Consider the following 21960-nt stretch of genomic DNA (forward strand, 5'->3'; position numbering starts at 1 on the left):
CTCGGGGCTGGGTTCCGGCCCGGGGAAGAAGCGTTCCGCTCCGTCCCTGTTGCTGGCAGGGCTGGGCAGCGCGGTCCCCGCTGTACCCAGCGAACGTCACCTGCCGGTGTGGCACCTGCCAGGCCTCTGCGGGGCCGGGGCTCTGAAGGACGAACCCAGGCAGCGGTGGAAGCGGGAGAAGTGTTTCCCCTGACGACCCTCTCTCCCGTGACTTTTTCTTCCCCCCGTGGCTGCCGCGATGAGGCAGCGCTCTGCGAAATCACGAGTACCTGCCTCCTTTCCCTCTCCCTCTCTTTCTCTGCAGTGGTGTTCCGAAAAGCCGTATTCCTCTTGGTGCGGTGACGACTACGTGCTGCTGTTTTGGCTGACCAGGATACAGCTTAATTTTAAAGATGTGGTTTAACGTATGTGTGTAATTCAGGTTTTGATTAGCCGAAGTGTTTAGTCCTAAAAGTTTACTTGGTAAAAGGTCAGCTATCTCATGGATTAGCTTACATGAACTGCCTTTGGTAGAAAGCCAGAAAGAGTGACTTCGGTGCGCTTCAGTTCGCCTGCCACATCTTTTTGGTAGCTTATTCGGTGGCGATTTTATTGCAGAGTTTTATGTTAAGTCGGTTCTTTGACGCTGGCAAAGTTACGAAGCCCATAGAAGCAGATGGGTTCCCTCTCTGGTTAAGATTATTTCTTTTAACGAGATACGTTCTGGAAATACGAATGTTTTTCAACTGTCTTCGCTACATGCGGCTGAAAAATTGGAGCATAACATGATCAGTAGGTGGAAAAAAATACATAATGGTCTGGTCTGAGAAAGCCAGGGAGATGAAAGAACCAATTGTTGATCTATGAATGATTAATTCTTCCAACACCAGGGTTGTCCAGCATAGCAGCATGCAGCTCTCTCTGATGGTACGGATTTCTCCATCTATACCAACACAGAGTTTTTGGTCAAAGATCTGCGGGTTTTGTGCCTTGTTCTTGACGTAGTTTTTTTTCAGGGTGGGAAGAAAGGCATAGGTGGAAATAGTAAGTGCATGTGTGCTTGTTAAAATGTGCGTGTACTGCAGATAAGTTCCTGCATCTTGGTAGTTACTTGCAAAAAAAAAAAAAAGAAAAATCTTTGTTGGTCGTTTCATTTGTTGGATCAAGGCACATGTGTATTCTGTCCCTCTTCTTTAAACTGTGGCATGTTTCAAGCTTAGAGTTGTAACCTGTTGTTAGAACACAGAGAATACCTTTTGTATTATTCTTTTTTAAATTTTGTTGGTTTTGATCTGGGACTATTGTCAGTGCAGTGTCACATTTTCAAATGGGCAAGCTGTCTTTAATTCTGAAAAAGAGCAAACAATTTTGGCTTCCCTTTCTGTGACTTACTGTAGTCTTGCCCCTTTTTATGGATAAAGTCTGAGAAATAAGTTTTCACTGGGGAGACTGATGGACAATAAATGTGTGTACACACAAAACAATTGGAGATACTTTGGGTAAAGCGGCTTTTTGAAGCGTGCTTTGTTGCAGGTCTGTTACCCTGGAGTCAAATTCACTGAAGGTCTTTTGGTGAAAGATGATAGACTAATTACTAAATGTAATAAGATGATACTGTCTCTCAAATTTTATTTCCTATTAGACTAGCTATTATGTTTTTGTTGTTGGATTGTTTGACGTTGTATGGCATACAGATGTTTACAGATGAGACACTGGGGTGGGGAAAAACTTCACAGTAGAGAACTCTAATGATATTTTTATCATTTTACAATGATGTTCTTTACAATGAAAGAACAATAGTCTGGTTATCTGTGCCGTGAAGAGAAAATGCTGGGTATTGATTCCTTAGTGTTCCTGCAGGTCATAAAGTATTTTCAAGAGTTTCTCAAATTGGTAGTGGTGCCAAATGTACTTTTTTTTTTTTTTTTTAAATAAGTGATACCAAAGACTGATACACTGAAAAGAAACTTTTTTGATACTTCAAATTTATGTTTCTTGCTGTTCTTCGAGCTTGCCCTTCCATCCAGCTCAGTACATGTGGCAGTGACAGCCAGGCTCCCAAAGTGCAAATTTGTGTCCCTAGCAAGCAATTACCTTGTGAGTGGTACTTTCGGGGACTGTGACAAATCACGACATGCAGTGTCTGAGTTAATGTGTTTCATGTGGACGTTGCTCACATGCTTATATTCATGGAAATTCATGAAACATTTTATTTTTTGGAGTGGGTGAAACTGCTTGAATAAAACAAGAACTTCTGGAACCTTTAGATCGGCTGTGGGCTGCTTAAGGTTTTAAGAGATGAGTGGTTTTCACAGTTGCAGACCCCGTTTCTAGCAGGATGAGAAGGAGAAAGAAAAATAGGGAGGGATGTCAAACCTTTGAGTGATTTAACTGGAAGTTTTCATACTAGTAGAACTGTTTGACGTTTGCCAGTCTTATACACTTCATAAGGAAACGTTTGTCAAATCTGCCTTCAAGATCATGCCTTTGAATTGTCTCCTGTAATTCAAGTACAATACCCAATCCAGTAGCAGTTTTTCAAAGAATGGTTGTAGGAATTCTGCTTCAGTTGGAATGGGTTTTATAGCAAGATTTTACCTCTACGTCATTGGTACCTTGTCAGAAAATTCCAATTTCTCTAATATTTCACAACTGTTTATAAGGTGGTATCTGAAAGAGATTTGATTAGGAGGAATTTATCAAATGACTTATTCTGGAGAAAGATAAAGATAATGGTGAATTTCTCTTTCTTCCCTCCTCTCCCCCCCCACAAATTTCTAAGAAGGTAATGGATTTCTATAAAAATCCACACATGTGCAAAATTGCCTCTCTGAATATTATGCAGTCACCAGAATGCTTTTTTTCCATTTTTTTTTCTTTTTTATTTTGTTTGTACAGGCTCATGATAAAGAAGAACACCTGACAGATTTTTACTTCTGTTTTTTTTGAGAAAGAGCAAGAGAATAATTGTAACATAGAGAGGTTACTGTCTGGTTTTGGTGATTTATTGCTAAGGGGGAGCTTCAACGTATTTCAGTGCTTCACATTTAAAAATTTACTTTTAAAAAAATTATGGCAGTGGATTCAAGACTTGCAGATTCCTAGCTCTATCTGTTTGTCATCAAGACATTTTTTTACAGCAGCGTTAATTACAACAATAAGTAAAAATGGTAGAAACCTTAACGTATCAGATTCTGTATCTCATTTGCATATAAACTTTTGTCTGTGCAAGCCGTGTAAGCATCTCGGTGTATGCATTGTTTAAATCCTGGCTAGCTGGACTGACCATAGTCTGGACTCCACTTACTCTTTATTTACATCAGCAGGTCACACAGTCAGACCCACGGTTTAACTTGAGAAAAAGCAGCGTGTGGTGATGTGCTCAAATGTGATTGTTTGAAGCATGATTTCTGTAGTAAGCTTTTCAAGTATGGAGCTGTAGGGAGGGGGCGAAGGGATGTCTTACCACAAATATGATGGCATGAAGCAAAGCTGATACCCTGTAATGAAATTGGCCAAAAGGCTGTTCTTGAAATAGAGACTAGATGGAGAGTTCCTCGGCTATTTGAAGGAAAGACAGTTCTTAATGATTAGCCCCTCTCCTGTCTCATCCTCCATCACCCCCAGCCCCACAAAATTCAGATTTTCTTCTCCCCTCTTTGTAAACTCCTGTTAATGTCACTAGGTCATTTTTCATGTCTAGCTCAGATAATGTAATCCTGTGCAACTGTGCATCACTGATCAACCTCTGCAGCCCTTTTCATGATGGGCCAATCATGTTAATTTTTTGCTGCATAGTGCACAGGCTTCTAAGAATGGACTGCTTTTTAAAAAGCCATTTGTTTGTTCATTTACATATTTTTTCCCCCACCTTCTTGAAACTGGCACATGGGAGTCTCTGAAATGAGATTAGTTAGTATTTGTGTATCTCTGTCTACTGCGTTTTATAAGAATTATGATATTTTATCAAAATACAGGAAAGTTTTAAAATGTCTGCCCCATATACCTAATGAAATTTTGCTGAAAGGGAATACTGGTGTTTTCAAGAGCTAGGGCATGATGGGTTGCACGTTGTGAAGGAACTGACCTACATTCACAAAAGTCAAGATACAAGCACTTCAGAAGCAAATTAAAGATCTAATATGTTGCACACAGACATTCCTGCTAACACCTGGATCATAAAAGGATAGCCATTCTTTAAAAAAAAATAAAAATAGTCTCTTTCAAAAATTTTCTTGTTCCCTTAGCCAGAATCCCTGCACAGAGGTGATCTATATGCTTTTCAGTACTGTTGTTTGCGTTACCTACCTAAGCATTTGTCAGAGGTCACGTATCAAGGTACCACTGCAATCTTGTGCATCAAAAAATTAAAAATGGAGCCTGCTGTGGCCTACATCACTGAACTTAGCCCTATACTGCATGCTGCCAGTGATGCATACCTCACAGCTTTCTTTTTTATTTCTATCAGCTTCATCTGTTTATTCTGTGCTGTGCCCTGTTTCTCAGAGGCACCATCATGTTGTACAAAGCCTTCCTAAAACCTCACTTTCACGTTGTTCACATCAAATCACTAAATTTACACCCTTTATGAAGTCAGTATTTTTATATTTAGCTGTAGAAGCTTTCAGGTGCACACATGCTAAGACTAATCATATTTGAACTTCTAGCGAATTTTATTGGTGTACTGCCATCTGATTAAGAATTTCTTTGAAAGTGAGTTACACAAGATCAACAGTCTTGGCTGCTGAATTGGTACTCGGAACAGAATGACAAGACTTAAAATTATAGGTCTCTGAAAATGGAATGTCTACTGTGTTTTGAGGTAGGTTTTTTCCCTTAGATTTTACATGTAATAGGAGTAATATGTTTAAAAGGAACGAAGACCTCTCCACTGTGTGGTCATAGCTCTTTTACCTAATTTTATGTGCGTGCTGAAGGTTTTTCAGACTTTCAGGGTATGTTTACTGCGTCTTCAGGCCTTGCTCAAGGTCGGACGGTACAAAAAGCAGTCCTGAAGTTTGGCACCCACGTGGTGGGACACCATTTTCTGAAACGAGGTGCTGTTTGCTGTGCACATACAGCAACTTACTGACACTGTGAATGCCTTTTTCTAGCTGCTCCCTGTATCATGAGGTTGGAAGGGGAATAAGTGAGCAGTGCCTAGCGCTACCTAATAGCTGCCCTTGTCCTGCCAGCCAGCTGCAGATCAGGCATAGTCTAAATAACTTCCTTGTTTAATATCTTTGCCAGAATATGAAGTACACTTTACAAACTGAAAATATAAACAATGTATAGCCTTTCTCTGAGCTTTCTATGTAGAAATGAATCGGCATTACTTTTGCTTCTTTATTTTTCTTTTGAACTGGGATAACTAGAGCTTTTAAAAATCTATTAATTTTCTGTGTGCATTCTGACATATGGAGTGATCTTTTTTACTTCATCCTGCAGAATATTTAATGTATGTGCTATACGTCTCTGAAAAGTATGTGACGAGCTAGTAAATGTTAATAAACTTTTTAAATTTAGCAATTTGTTATTTAGATAGAATACTCCCAGCAGTATGCTTAGGTGGTGCCTTCAATTAGTAGTTACCACTTCCTCCCTATCTTCTGTAGCAGTTTTGTCTCCTTACAATCCAACTTTAAAAGCAAATATTCCAGAATTGCTGAAATGTACTGTTGGGATTTTCATGTTTACCAAGCTGAAACTTTTTGCAGAAGTTGACCAAAATTCAGAGATGGTTTGACTGAGCTCAACTTAAACTGCTGCTTGTGTAGACCCCACTTGTCATCATAAGCCATGCCCCCAGCCAGTCAGCAGCTTCTGACCTTCTTCTGGGAGGACTAGCTTAAATTTAGAGTGCTCACTAGCCTGAACTAGATGGAGAAAGAATGCAGCAGCAGCAGTCTTATCTTGAAGACTAGTCCTCAGCTAGTATAGAAGCTGGCCAAGGAGCTGTGATTGGCATTACTGAGAAATTAATAGTGAAAGCTGGTTGGAGAATTTGCAGTAACCCCTTTTTTTTTTTTTTTTTTTTTTTCTTTTTTTTTTTTTTTTTTTTGTTTCCTTTCTCACCATGCTTGTAACATTTTAGGCCTGCAAACTCTAAAGGATTTATTAGACCAACTATCATTCAGCTAAGACAAGTTTCTCAGATCAGCAAGAGTGTACATTGTCCAGTAACTGGTGTTATTTCTTTGCAAAATAATTCTATTTCTGTTAAGTCAGGCTAATGTTGTAACCATTTTGCTGAAGTATCTTTGCTGTGCTCTCATAGATGCAGTTTGCACTGCAGAAGTTGTGCTCTTGTCCTGTAGCTCATGATGGTTTGAACAAAATTTATTGATAAAAGCAATGTTTTTGTCACCGTGAGTGGCACTTTATTACTATCTTTGTTGGTGCAAAAATGTTGCAGAAAATTGTAATATTTGAATGCTAAGACAAGTTTATGGAGTAGAGCTAATCCTAAGATTAAAAGTGTATTGTCATCTACCTCGTGTAACACTTCCCACATTCTTCTCCACTGTGGTTCTTAGAGGGGAAGAGCATCTGCACTGGTACCTGTGTGATATCCTTCTCGCTTTGCAAGGAGAATTTTATTTTTAAAAGAAAAACAACCCAGCTTTAGTTAAAAAAAAAATTGTATCTCAGGCTTTTTGCTTGCTTGTTTCTTTGTCTGCAAAATTATTCTTGTATTCCTGTGGCTGAGGTCCAGAAGAAATCAGATGGGAAGTGAAAAGATTTAGTTTCAACAGTATGGAAACCAATATGAGACTGTGTTGAAATTTTAAAAGCTTCTTTTCTTTGCTGTATTTGTATTTCATTAAGAGTGGGAATTGATGAGTTATTCCTGAATCCAAAAGTTGGATTGTAAGGAGACAAAACTGTTACAGAAGATATAGAGGAAGTGGTAACCGCTCCAGGTTTTTATAAAGCCAGGCTACCAAAAATGTCATGATAAGGTGCATTGTTACTAAATGAACATGTGAGACTGGTGGTACAGGGATCCTTTTCTAGATTTGGAGCAAAATTAGTGGATTATTGGTGTACTTAAAATTGTTTCTTGTATGCATTATATCCCAGCACATTAGTATTCTGGGAAATGGTACCTTTTTGTTGCTGTGTTGTTATTTGTGTTATGACATCTTACTGAATGTTTCCAACTGATAAAGAAACTTATTACCATCTTTGTTCCTGGAAAGAATGTGTTGATTTCAGATATTGAAAGTAATACTGCATGAGAAAGAAGCTGTACTTGATCAGCAAAGATATTTTGAAATACTATCCTACACTTTGTCGCTTCTATATGAACTCTCTAAGGAGAGGTAGTTTAGGAATTGTGAGTATATGTGAGGCTGTATATGTGAAATGACTGGCAGCAGTTACGCCTCTGTGTTGTAGTTGTTTGGGGGTTTTTAGTGTTTATGAATAGTTCCATTTTACACCTAAATATACTGTGGTTTCTTTATCCTCTTTTCTGACCTTCTTAAGGAAGGAGACTGCATTAGTCGAAGATCCAAAGTTTGGGAATTGTAACTGGTCCTGAACAAGGCAGGACATGCTTCCCTGCTTTGGCTGAAAGAAACTTTCAGGCTGTGGTCAGTGAGATCTACAAGCAGTAATTACATGTCTGAACTGCTTTGTGAGCTGTGTTATTTTGTAAAATGATACAAGTGATGTAAAAAGGTCTTTCAGCATTTGAAATTAATTAGAGCTCTTGATTCCTAGGCTGATGTTCAGAGTTTTAGATCTCATCTGTTTTTGTAGCTTGAAAAAAGTTGTATGTTATAGTATCATACATACAGTATATTCAGTAAGCTGGAGTCTCTATTAATTTGGTGTCTGTCCCCCACACTTCCTCCTCAAAGAATTCTGTTAAAATAACCAGTGTGAAATACAGGTTAGAAGAAGAAAAAGTTATGATTGAGAACATGCAGATAATCGTAATAGAAATTTTTATTTCTAGTTGGTCTGCTTGTTACAGGATTGCAGTCTCCTGTGTGTCTGGGAGATAGTATCACAGCTGTTATGAATCAGGATCTTTATAATCTGTACTGATACCTGTTTGTTTTGTTTGCTTTTCATTTTGGAGGACTTGAAAGGACTCATTTTGGTTTTATTAGTTAAGTTTCTGAAACTATATAACTGAAATCAACAGAGATAAAATTCATAATGGTAAGTCCAGTTATTGCAGAATGTTTTGCCTAACCATTCAGTGCATTATTCTACTGTGTCTGTACTTAGGAGAAAACCCCACAGTTTCAGACCTTATTAGAAATAATTTTATTTCTAGTTGCTAACACAGTTTCAACTACAGCTATAGGCAGGATCTTAAACTTACTGGATCCCCAAACTCAATAAAGTCTCTTGAGGATGCTCTTGCTTTCATTTGAAATTCTTTGCCATTTTCACTATTAAAATAGGGAATGTGATTAACCTCGACGTAGTTGTTCAGATATATGGTTTGAAATTCTAGTATTTCAAATATTAAATAGTAATCAGTGAATAGATTTATCTGCATTTGGAATGAACATTTCCTGAAAAGGGATTCTGAAATGGAGATACAGGAGTTTTCTTCTGATTAGTGTTTTCGTATTTCTTGCTATGGGGTCATATGTAGTAGATTTGAAGTTCAGACATTAAAATAAACAAAAAGATAAAATCCAGCTTCACGAGTGAATGACAAGATTTTTTTGTATGTGCCCCTACTATAAGCCATGTGTCAGTCCCGCCTGATGATGTGTTCATAGGGAGCTATGAACACATAGCTCTCAGTGGCACTTTGTTCTCAAAGCTTTTTGTTGTGACTATTCCTACCTGGCAGAAATCCATATGCATTTTATTCAGTCAGTCAGTGGAGGTGGAAGGGGTGTGAAGAGTTTGGAAATGCAATTTTATTTTAAGCTTTCAAACCATGCTTCCTGCAGCTAAACGTCCTCCTCCTTTTTTGGGTAATTCATTTGAGATGGTAAGTGTCTAGTATACTGCATTGACAATATACAGTTATCCTCTCTGTGTCCAACATAGAAAGAAATTGGAACTGTAATTTTACTGAGCCGTATGTGTACTTTTTCAGGGGTTTAGGTAGGAGAAAGGTTCCTCTTGCTGAGGTGGTCCTGCAGATCCAGTCTGTGATAAAAATAATATGCAGTAGGAGGGATCTAACTGATTGTTTTGTGGAGAAAAACAAACCAAAACTGCCTTTGAAAGCTAAAGCAAACAAAAACAATATTTAAAGTTCCATATATAAGCAGTGATATAAATTCTACATCTAGGAACTTGTTTCCCCTTGGCAAAATGGATATTTAAGTGAAAGGGACGTTGCCAAGTTAAATTTAACTGGAAATGAATGTTTTGTGAAAAGTAAGCTCTTGACCTTAAGTCACATTTCTTTAAAAAATGTTACAGTAAACAGTTATTTTTATAACAGGAATTTGAATCACAGTTTATGCAATCCAAACACTGAAGCTTTATGTTACTACATGAGAACCTGAACTTATATTGAACAACTGATCTTATATTTTCACATATCTGGTTATGTGGTTTCCTTTTTTTTTTTTTTTTTTTTCTTTTTCTTTCTTGCTGCTTTAATTTTTGAATATAAATTTGCAGTTCAACAGCAGTGAAGTTGTGCATCAGCATGGGTAGAAAAGGAGAAGAGATCTTAAGGGAGCCATCAATAGTTCTTTTGTCTCAATGATTTTGTGTGGATTATCTCAAAATGGGTTCACACGGATATCAATGTATTCGTTATTCTAGAAGAAAATTGTGTATTAATACTGGCTTGTACACAGTGGTTATTCAAGTGAAGTATGGTACTTTTTGAGGTTGTGACTTCTGCCAAGTATCGGATGCTAAAGAAAAGGTAGTTGCCCACTGTGGGCAAGCCACTGCATGATGGAACTGGCACGTGCAGCGAGGTCCTGGGCACCCCGCTGATGTCTCCGTTTCCTTCTGTTCCTGGTGGCCACAGTTAGCTGAGGGCCTCTTCTGTTACTGGGTTGCTGGATAACTGTGCGATGTAAACCCAGCATGGCAGTTGTCCTTGGGATATTTGTGAGCTTCAGGAGTCTCTGCAAGTGAAGGCTAGACCTCCTGGCTTTGTTGGAAATACAGGCTAGGGTTAGGTAGCAGACTCTTCCCCTCTCTGTCCAACTTTTTTGCGTGTGTGTGTTCTTTAATGAAATATTTGTACCTAAGATATTATATGTAACAAATGCTTTGGAAAATAGCATTTTTAAAGTAAAACGTTGTTTTCTCTTTTTTGTCATGTTGCCAGTAGAATGTTAAAACTAGCTTTCAGCTGAAAGATACTGCTTTTTGATCACTGCCCTCCTCCATACCTGTAGCTTTAGCAAGATTGTCCGAGTTTTATCTCCTTCCCCCCTCCCCCCCTTTTTTTGTGTGTATCTCTGTCATAGTCTGCCTTACTTGCCTCCTGCCTGTGCTTCTCAGCCCAACCTTTTCTACCCACAACACACAGAAGTTCCTGTCTCTGATCTCATCACCTCTTATTTGATCCCTTGTGTTTTGCTGTGCTTTTTGAGCGGTGAGAAGTACGCAATACATAGTCTATTCTAGAGTAGGGTCTGTGTGATGACTCCAGAATGGCATCATAGCTTTCGGTGTTAATTTCAAACTCCTGTTCTAGATTACATCATGTTTGCATGTCAACATTTGCTGCACATTCCTCGTTTCCTACCCCTTCTGCATGTTTTACAGTCAAGCAAATAAAATAATCCTTGTTCTCTCAGATCTGTGTGACAGTTATCCACATATTGGTAAGATTTCTGTATTTCCCCCCTGTGTCTTTGGACTTTTAAGTAGCATCGAACGTATTTTTTGATCTCTGTAATTTTCTTAATGAGTTCTGGAAATGTGTACTTTATGATGCATTTATGTCCTGGACTACAGTTTGGGATTACAAATAAACTGCGGTGCATGAGTTGTAATTCTTTAAACAGGTTCTGAGGCTGTGCAGGTTTTTTCTTTTTAAAGAGTACTGGAATGCATATACACTGCTTCCTTCTAAATAAAAGGCTGAAAAGAGATTTAGTTAGTAGCAATGTTAAGATTTGCAATTCGTGGAAGAAATTTCTTGGTAATTGCCATCTCTGTAATTGATAGTCTGCCTATGCTTCAATGTGTCCAGCTGTATGTAAATCTTCTCTAACTACATATTTTTGCATTTCTTTCCTCATGCAAATGAGGAATCCCCTTGGTTCCTATCTGGGGACTGTCATGGTTTAACCCCAGCCAACCCCAGGCGACAACGAAGCCCCACGCAGCCGCTCGCCCCCCGCCCCGCCGCGCGGTGAGGTGGGGAAGAGAATCAGGAGAGCAAAAGTGAGAAAACTTGTGGGTTGAGATGAAGACAGTTTAATAGGGAAAGCAAAAGCCGCACACGCAAGCAAAGCGAAACAAGGAATCCATTCACCACTTCCCATGGCAGGCAGGTGTTCAGCCATCTCCAGGACAGCAGGGCTCCATCATGCCTGACGGTTTTCCCCCACTTTTACATGCTGAGCATGACACCGTATGGTCTGGGATATCCCTTTGGTCAGTGGGGTCAGCTGTCCCGGCTGTGTCCCCTCCCAGCCCCTTGTGCCCCCCCAGCCTCCTCGCTGGTGGGGTGGGTGAGAAGCAGAAAAGGCCTTGGCTCTGGGTAAGCACTGCTCAGCAGTGATGAAAACATCCCTGTATCATCAACACTGTTTCCAGCACAAATCCAGAACGTAGCCCCATACTAGCTACTCTGAAGAAAATTAACCCTATCCCAGCCAAAACCACCAGGGCCTCAAATCTGATTAATTTGGCATCGCCTAATTGAAAGGCAGGATCTGTTGCTGAAGAAGGTTTTTCCTTCTATTGCGGGAGTGGGAATGTGTGACTCCTGGGCTCGGAGGCAGCTGATGGGGCTGGCAACTGGCCTGTTCTGGCCACGGTTACCTGGCAAACCAGGTGGCAAACCCTGGGGTTAGCAGGGCAAGAGGGGCTGTTGTGCTGTCGCTGTTGGGTTGCTGGGGTCTGGCTGCACGTTCAGCCTGGCCAGACTGTCCGGCGGGGGAATGGTGGGACCAAGAGAGAGTTTTCACCTCCCATTTGTGGCCCGTGTCTGGTACTCTTCCTTCCCTTGGTTTTGTTGGTCTGTGACTCTCGTCCATGTGAAGGTTTTACTTTGTGGCTCTGTAGGTCAGAAAGGCTCTCCAGCCCCGTTATCTACTTCTTCTCTTAAAAATTGTTTTCAGAAAGTTGCCTAAATGGTCATGAGCGCTTCCTGTGCTCTACTTGCTGGCCATGCTGTCATCTCCACAAGCAGCTCCTTCAGTCTAATGATGCTGCACTAATCAAACCTGTAGGGAATGTCACATGTTGAGTCAGCACACTGCCAAATGTTGCTGTAGCTGTATGACTTGACCTGTCTTATTTATGTGACAAAAATGAGTGGAGGTACTTAGATCTCAAGAGAATGTGCTGACTTGCTTGAACCGTTGTCAGTTCTTACATGGGGGTTTTAATCCTGTTTTTCATCGAGGCAAAATAGTTTTGATGCAGGTGTACCAGAAATAAGCTGTTAAAGGTAACCTGTCAAATAAGACGGGGGGTGGGGGGAGACGAAGGTAACTTCTGATACGACTGCTTTGGCAAGGGTGCAGCAGTATATAATTAAGTGTCGAGAAGCTTCAGTTCAGCAGTGCACATAAACTGTATACTCAAGTCCATTGCTAGCTGTAAAGCACTGATATTTGCAATGATATTAAAGCATCTGAGCTTGTTCTTATCTTGCAGTTAAGTCCTATGATGAGTTTGCTAAACAGGGCCTGAGTGAGAATAACAGTTGTTAAAATAATTCAGAACCTGGAGCTTGCTCTTACAAGATGCTTGGCATGCAGGTGATGGTTCAGGAAAGCACTTGTTGAGACAGGATATTGCATCTGATTTATAAATAGTCCCGTTAACTTCCTACTGCTTGCTACAGTTCTCTTTCCTCAGGTAACTCAGGTAGGTGGGTTTTTTTTAATATTTGTTAGAAAATAATAGGAAAGTATGTGCTGATAAAGTTTTATTGTTGATGTCTTCTAGAGGGTTGGTAATATCTAGCTGTAATCTGAAAAATAATTTGACCCAGGAGCCTGTTTGATCTCTGGAAAGATCTCTGCAGCATCTTTCAAGTAAGAGTCTTGACAGTATTTACTTAGTGTTTGGAGGGAAACTCAAGACTTCGTTCAAAAAAGCAGTTGTGTGTCATTGTTAAATGGCATTACCTCTGTCTTGCTGTCGGCATCTTGTTTCTTTGTTCACCCACTATATTTTCATTGGATCCTTCTCTTTTGTCTGCTGTTTATCTTCTTTTGTCTTCTGTTTTGTAGCAGGGTTTCTTGTTTTGCAACAAGTAAGCTTTCTTATCCTAGCAGGCTGAAGTTACTATCCAGGACTGGGTCATGATAGCATTTTTTGATCCCATAAATAAACTCATGGTTAGTGTGTTTTCTTAACGGAGCTTAAAATGGATGGGAGGAAAAAGTCACAGTTTCCTTATGATAATATATAGCAGTTGGCCCAAGGCAAATGCCTGTGTATCTTAAATAGCTAATACATTGGTAGTTACCATTAATTATTTCCATTAGCTTCATTCCTTTGATTAAAAGGGATCATTATCATCTCCGTGGTGGTACATTGACCTAGTAAACAAGGCAGAATCAGAAATTACTTGCAAATGAAGGTTGTTATGATGAACAACACTCTTTATTTGTTCATGCTCCGGCTTACTAATATAATATATTAATAATGGGTGACTTACTGTGTTTTCAAGCTTAGACAGCAGTAAAGAAATGTCCTCAGCTCTCTGTTTACCAGAAAGATGGAATTAAACAAAAAGGATTGATGAGAAATAACAGTAGGCATTTTTCAAGCAAACCAATCTCCATTTCAACAAGTCATATTTGTGAGCAAATTAAAAGCCCTTGAAACACATTAGAAGACATACAGTGAATGGGTAGGGAAATACTGTTTTATTAAGTGGTACTACAGACTGTAGTAGGAATTTCAGCATCTCTAAATTGCTTGCTTAAATACCCTTCTCTCAGCTCTAAAACTTGCATAGGGTTACATACTAATCTGTTGTAAATAAGCTTAACTGAACTCAGTGGAATAACGTTTAAGAAAATTTATCTCTCTATTTTCCAAGGTGATGTATCGATGCAGCTCTTGAAGTTAAATCCAAGTTTTGGGAGTTCCTTCAGGGTGTGTCAGTTTTTCTGAGGACTGTAAGAATAAGAGAGGTTTTCTGCCGGTTTAGACCAAATAAAAAGTTAATCTAGTTCTTGTAGGAAAATTGCTTCCTTGAATAAAGCTATAAGATTTATGGAATAGATTTGGTTTTAGTTGTGGGGTTGGTTGAGTTTTTTGTTTGTTTGTTTGGGGTTGTTTTGTGTGTTTGTGTGTGTGTGTGTATTTATATATGTATATACAAAAAACCCCACAACTAAAACCTTTCCGTAAAGAAAATCAGGGCTTCTGTGTGAATGTAGAAACCATTGGGACATAGGTTTCTGCCAGGAACATGTAAATCAAATAGAGCTGATAACAGCCAAAGACTTTACTAATTTCTTTACGCCTCTGTACACTGTACATCTTGACTTTTATTGTTTGTTCTCAAAAAAAAAAAAAGTTGAAAAACAACCTTCCTGTTTGCAGTCAGAAACTAGGTATCTTTCTGGGTTTTGGTCCTCAGTTCATGGCTCACATAGGAGTTTTTTATTCTCACCAGTCCTGGCTGAAAACTTTTCTTCTGTGCTTACTGTTAAGGTGTGAAGGACATGTACTGAGAAGTAAGTGCCTTACTTGCAAGGTGAACAGCATGTGGTACGCTTGTTAGGGTGGTTGGTTGGTACGTATGTAAGACAAGATCAGCTCCCGTGAAAGATGAATTTAGCATTAAATGATACATTTGACTTGCTGTTTTCTTTTGAGTGAGATTCAGCACTGTCTCTACTTAGTTTAATTTATAGTTGCTTTGACAGTAGTTACAACCTTGAGCTATGGAAATCCTTTCTCATCTTTTCACCCCCCTTGTGGGTTTTAGCAAAGGACAGATTTTTTTCCTGTCTCAAATATTTTCTCTGTGAAAGTGTATTTGAAAGGTAGCTGACCAACTGCTCTTCTGTCTCCCTGTCTTCCTTCAGACTAAGGATCTGTTACTGCCTACGTTACTTTGTGATGAGTATTTGCTGTGTATATAGTATGCTAAGATATTCACTGTATAAGACTGACTTTCAGAAAGGCAAACTACTTGATTATTCTGTAAGGTTAAAAAACAAATGCAAAATAAGCCTTTACTAAATTTTACCTCCTTCCAAAAAGTGCCTTACATGTTTGTTTTCAAGTGTTGTATTGGCATGTAGCAGAGAATTTGAGAAATCCCACAGTTGGTCAAGCCAGCGTCTCTGACAGCAGTGGCTGCTCAGAGAGTGTGCACAGAAACATCTGCACTGTGCTATATTTGAAGAAGAGCCTTACACAACTGAAGAATACCTGTAAACATGTAAAAGACTGAGACAAGAAATAGAACTGTCTTTGGATGTGACCTTATTTTTAAAGGAAGGATAGTACTAGCCTTAAAAAAAAATAATAAAAAATTACATTGCTTCTTTATAAACCGCTGTATTAGATTTGGATTGCTTCTTCTGGTACAGGAAAGTAAGTTTGTCCATGGGATTGTTTTGGAGTACAATCCTGTATTTCCCAGGCATTAGGACACATGCTACGTTCCTACAGAAATACGCTGGTACGTGAGCAGCAGACATTTAGATATTTGGCACTTTAATTTAGCTGGGCCTAGGCTGCATTGAGGGTCTATGAGCACACTGTGACAAGTTTTCAGAGTCAACTAGAATGTTGAAAAACACTAATTATTTTTTATTTGTTTAATTTTTTTCTTAACAAAAAATGTAACTCTGAAAGACAATTATCACATACCAATAAGTTTTATAAGGACATGCTAATCAGTTTAGATTTTCAATGCAAAATATGATTTTAGTGCTTGTGCAGTAAAATTGCATGCCCTTACAGACTGATGTTTGCTTTTGGCCTTAAAGGGAAGAGCAAGGGGTAGACTTTCTCAGAGTCAGCTATGGAAATGGCATAGGCTTTCCAAAACCAAGTTATTAGTTTATTTCAGTCCTGGCCCCCTAATTTCTGAGGGAGCTATAGGTCAGCCTTATGGTGTCTGCAGTTCTTAACTTTTTTTGCATAGAATGCTGGGGGGTGATTTGGGTATTACATGGCCTATAAATACTGTTTGGTGGGAATGCAGTGAAACCATCAGCTGTGCTTCATAGTTTGGGTTTTCCTTGCCTAATAGCAGTGTGCGAAGGGTAAAAGAAACTAGAAACATGAAACTTCTGTTAACAGATTTTTGCTGCTCTGCGTATTGGAGAGCATTGTTAGCACACTGAGAAGAAAACTGGATTTATATCAGGGAATGCATTACTACTGGTGGATAAAAGGAAGTGTTTTCTTCTAGAAAAAGGTGTCTTCCAGAATATACTGCACTTGATTATATAGGCAGCTTTAGTAATTGCAAAAATTATGTACTTGAAAAGTAAGTAAAATTCAGAGGTAAAACTAAAGCTGAGGACTAGCCACATGGTGAAAGTGATGGCATATCGAATCTGGTGGTGCCTTAAACAATATATTAGGGGGAAAAAATTTCTAACATTCCCCCCCCCCCCATCTCATACTGCATTTATTTACAAGATAGATATTCAAAGAGGAAGCAATATTGCAATTTGAGACTGCAGTCAAGTGTTCATGCATTTGTGGTGTTATTGTTTCAGTTCTCTTCCAATGAACAGAAGAAGCTTTTCAAAGATTGCATTTCACAAAAGATTAGTGTTCAGAATATTCAGTTTAGTATAGTCAACAGGTGACATTCTAGACCATAATTTTTACGTATTTTATTTAAAGCCTATCCAGAACACTGATGAAGAAAATACTTTTACTTTGACCTTTTACCACAGCAACTTTGGGCTAGTTAAAACAAAGAAAATGCTTAATTTCTCTATGTGTCTATTAGCATATCTTGATTTGAAGTCTAATGAGGAACTGAACAGATAAAACCTACAAAATGTTACGCTGTCAGTACTTTTGAAACTGCCCCTTATGGAGCTCAGATTCTGAGGTTTTAAATCTTGTCCATTTTTAATACAGCTTCTATCACCATTTTAAAGCCCTTACCAGTCATTTATGAAATTGCAGTAAGGTTCTGCATTGTCTGATGCTAGTTTACAAAGTCTGGATATGAAAGTAAATAGACAGAAAGTGATATTATTCTGTCATTTCTCTGTTACTGCTTTCTGTTACCTACTTCTAGCCGCTGCCTGTGGCTTCACTGACGTCTCAGATGCTCCTTTCTGCTTGTTTCCTGAAAGTAAAAGTGTTATACACACGTAATAAACAACCCTTTGGCATTCTGCAGTTTCTTGTATCTAAAGATAAGAGAAAACCAGCTGATAAGTGCCTCCAGTGCAAGTGTACAGTGTGACATGGAATATTATATGCAAAATGGGCATTTTAGCGGAGTATCCCATGCGCAGTGTTCTCTCAGTTGCATTCTGTATCTGACATTCTTTAGATCGGTTCAGCAGCGGTAGCTGTGTCAGGGCAAGGTACAGCAAACACATGTTGTGTTTCTGCTCGGAGGTGGCTATATTTAATTGGTGGGTGAACAGAGTCCATTACCAGCTTTAATCTTGCTATTGTTTTTTAACTGGAAATTGTTCAGTGATGGGCACTGAAACTCCAGATAGGCAGATGGAAAGGCAGCAGAAGGCTTTTACATTTAACAAAATGAAAGTCTTTGCTTTGGCATTTACTATCTCAGTTCTTTCTTCTGTTTTAACTTTGTTGTTAGGGAGTGGAAGAATGTTGCTCTAATTAAAAATAATTGCAAGCAGGTGTTAATATTGTTAATTCTGGTTTGTGTTTATCATTTCAACTATATCTGCTAACCAATATACATCAGCATTTTCTTTGTGAGGCTGCTTTTCTGTCATTTTGATAAGATTAAGTTAGCTGTTAGTAAGTAATTCCAGTTTTATTTGTATTGCCATTGAAATATTCTTTATGCATTCATTACAGATTTTCAGCTTAAAAGAAAATTTTCTGTTATTCACGAACACTGCTTTTCTGATTCAGTTGGGACTTCCTTACCTCATGCTGATTGATGTGTAGAAATCCCTATAGACCACTGAAGAATTCTCTACTTTCTAGATGACTTTTCTTGTTTTTTCCTTGTTCTGAATAGTTAAATATTCTGGTTTTGAAACGAATATATTTTCAGAAGCTTCTTGTTACAGTGGAAATCCTACCAATTTACCTCCAGTGTTTTCTATTTCAAGTGATCCTCTTGACTATTTTCTGCTCCTCTCTTTTCTCTGTTGCTATGTGAAAAATGTCCTTTTGCATAGGGTAAATTCACTGTTTGCTGATGTGCTCAGCTATGTTATAATATGCTTGTTCTTAATTTATTTTAAATTTGAATAATCCTTCTAGTAAGAATGACAATTCCCACATACAGCCATTTGCATATAAATGTATATATACTTAAAATCATGGAGAATGGTTTGGGACTTCTGATTGTTTACACACTGCAGGATATCGAGAACTGTAGGATACATGCAAAACACTGGAAAGTGGAACCGAAGCCAAAAATACTGTTGTGGAGATTCTAAGCAAATACAGTGTCTCTGTCCCTCTCTCTCTTTCCCTTCCTCTCTGTTTATGTATTACCCATTGCTTATTAAATGCTTGATATAGAAAGTTAACATGGATGAATATTTACAAAATAGATGAATCACCTTGAAATGTAACTGTGCTGGAAAGTAAGATGAACAATGTTTAAATGTCATATTAAGAAACTGATCCAAACTAAGAAATATGTATTTTTATTTTAATTTTGATTAAAGAATTGATGCCTAATCATGCAAATTAACTTTTTTTACAACTATGAATCTGCTATTTTCATCATCATAATTTTGATGTGATTAGTAATCTGGAATTAAAACTTTTTAAAATAGTTTCATTATATTTCCAGTTTTGAATGGGGACCTCTCACACAGTTAGGAAAGGCCAGGTACGTGTGCCATTTGTAATAAGTGCTAAATCAGACTAATGGGGGTCTCCTTTTTTCAAATAAAGTTTTGTCATTTTCTTCTGTTGTGCTTCTTAGTTCATTAAGTAGACGTCCACAAAGAGAGGAATCAAAATCTCCCTGTAACGAGTGCAACTCAGTGTATCAGCAAGAACAATACAGGTTTGTATTATTCTCAGAAGTTGGAGACGACCCATTGTCTTAAGAGACATGCTTATTTTTCAGCTTAAGTACCTTGCTGGGATGGCACTGTGAAATTAAGGTGCAGGCACTCAATCTTTAAAACCTCTGTTAGAGCATTTGAGTGTGTGAAAGATTTGACCAGGTTATTTTCCTGTCCCCTTTGAAACAAGCAAATTATTCAGTAGGCTGAATGTAATTGAATGGCCTTTTTTCCAAGGAATTTCAGGTATGTTCTTTTTAGGGAAACACTTAGCAAATCACATCTGTATGCCTTAGCATTTAAGTATTTAAAATACTAGTTTTGTATTGATTAACAATGTTGCTGGAAAGTATTTCTCCCATCACAAAGAAGCGGAGTTTCTCTTTTTCTATTTAGGGCTGCTTTAGCCCCTTGCTTGATGCTGTAATGCAGAGATTGTTCATTTCCTAGCAAAACAGAAGTCAGAACAGAATTGCAAGTGTGTTGAGAGCAAAAAAGCTTCAGGGTTGACCCTGGTCTCTGTGGGCACATTAATCCCTTGGAAGGAATATCTTTGTGTGTTTTGTCTAGCTCTAATCTTTGCTTCTGTGGTGGAGAAACTTAACCCCTGAGTAATGAAGTTCTTTAACAGATTATTTTCCTTCACTAAATTAATTTATTTACAGACTTTTAAGCATTCTGAATTCTTGAAAGTCCCAAATTCTGATGCTAATTCCAGATAAACCAGTGACACCTGTGCTCATTTCTCTCAACACTGTAATCGCTTTTAAGGGCTTGGATTTTCCTTTTTAATCTGCAGGTTCATGTCCCAGTGTCTCCTTTCACAGCCACTCATATGTGCACTGAAGTTGATCGCTGATTTCATCTGAGGCCATGGCAGGCTGGAGCCCGATGGGTTTTATCTGTCTGCCGTAGTAGGCGAAATTTCTGGTATAATCATTTCACATTTGTATTCTAAAAATACTGTGCCAGTCAGTCATTTTAAGTGGAACCAATACAAATAACCAATAAGTAACCAATACAAAACTATAATTTTAAAAAAAAGTTTCTTGTGCAGCTGATATAAAGCTGCCATGTAAGTACTGGACTTCAGAAATGTGTGAAAGACTTCAAATTTTATAGTATTTGTGAAATGACTATGGTGTTTATCAAGCAGTGGTACTGTGGGGCATAAAAGGTACAGCACGCTTAGGTTTTGCCTTGGGAGAGTGCTTGGCAGATTTCGGTTGTGTATTTGTTCCCAGAGTTTTACAAGGCAAATGAGACAGTGGGCTTGGAGTCTGCTGCTCCATGGAGAATTCCCTGCCCCAAACCCAGTAGGATAGAAATACAGCAAATTTGCATCGTCTCTCTCTGTGTTGGTCCTACTTTTTGGAGATGTAAGGGTCTTTTAGTCCCTAGAAGTATGAGCAATCAGAGCTGGCCTTAAGATCTTAGCAGAATGGAAAGGGAACTCTGGCATGCTCTAGGAGAAAAATTGGGTAGCCTTTCCTTACTTTGCAGTTGAAAGCTCCTTTAGTTTGTCTGCAAAGTCACTGTGTTGCTGTTGTAGGAAAAGAGCAATTATTTTCTCTCTCCCCCCACTATGAATGTTGAGTTATTGCTTCTTCCCTTTTGGGAATCAGTTGGGGGTGGACTTGAAGTGGAGACACTGTGAAGGTTCGCCTTTAGGGTTCCCCATATTTGAGTCTTTATCAGAAGGGAACTATATAGGTTCTAAAGTTCATGTAAAACAAGAACAAATCCTAAACCAGTTATGTCTTTTCAGAAAGGTGAATGGATAACTAGTGGAGGCTGTATTTTATGTTGTAAAGCAATACTCTTGTCTAACAGAGGGTGAATAAATTATTTCTAACAGGTATACAGTTTCCTGATAGAGAGGAATTGCACTGTCCTGCTTAGGGGCAAAAGTAGATACCAATCATTAAAATATATGGCAGATATGATAACCAAAGTGTTAAAAATTCTTAAAACATTACATTGGGTTTGGGTTTTTTTTATTTGTTCTTTTTTTTTTTCTGTTTTTTTTGTTTTGTTTTGTGAGATGTAAAAACAAACAGAGGGATCCCAAAACCTTAGTGTGTAGCTGGCCTCTGAATGAGTAGTAGTGTGTGCTTTTTCTTAAGATGAGATCTGTTTTGCATTTAGTCATCTATGTTTGTTTTCCGTGTGTTAGAGAAGTATTTTCAGAGGCCTTTTCCAGAACTATGTAACACCTGCAATTTTTTTCCTCAGAACAATAAATACTGTTAAAGATAAGCAGCGAACTGAATTTGGAGTTCCTGTAATCTCCAATCTGACTTGTGGAGTTAGCTTGTTTCATGCCAGAACTTGTTTAATTCTGAGATACTTCAGGAGTAGGACCCCATTAATCTTTCCGTTTCAACATCAGTGAAATTTTAAATGGTTTGCTTGATCATGCATATATTATGGCATGTTGCACACTGCCATTAGAGAATTCACTATGAGAAGGAGGTTTTTGAAGTAATTCTTGTTACGGCTGAGACTGCTGCAAAATAGACCTGAGTTTAGCTGGCACTAAATGGAAATGTTGGAGCTCTGTAACAATCTGTTTTTCAGCTTTGTGCAAATACGCATGGGCAACTACTGAACGAGTGTCAAGAAGACTGTCTCAATCACACACCTCTTGCACAAGTGTAATATT

The 21960-nt window shown here is 38.5% G+C and overlaps 1 protein-coding gene across 2 annotated transcripts in view; it reads left to right on the forward strand.

The window, feature by feature from the left end:
- Positions 1 to 21960, forward strand: part of CCNY (cyclin Y) — a 127143-nt gene that overhangs the window by 598 nt on the left and 104585 nt on the right. The gene's annotated exons all lie outside the window — the stretch shown is intronic.

The sequence above is a fragment of the Haliaeetus leucocephalus genome, unplaced genomic scaffold (genome assembly GCF_000737465.1).
Source record: "Haliaeetus leucocephalus isolate CR32 unplaced genomic scaffold, Haliaeetus_leucocephalus-4.0 Scaffold0, whole genome shotgun sequence".
NCBI lineage: Eukaryota > Metazoa > Chordata > Aves > Accipitriformes > Accipitridae > Haliaeetus > Haliaeetus leucocephalus.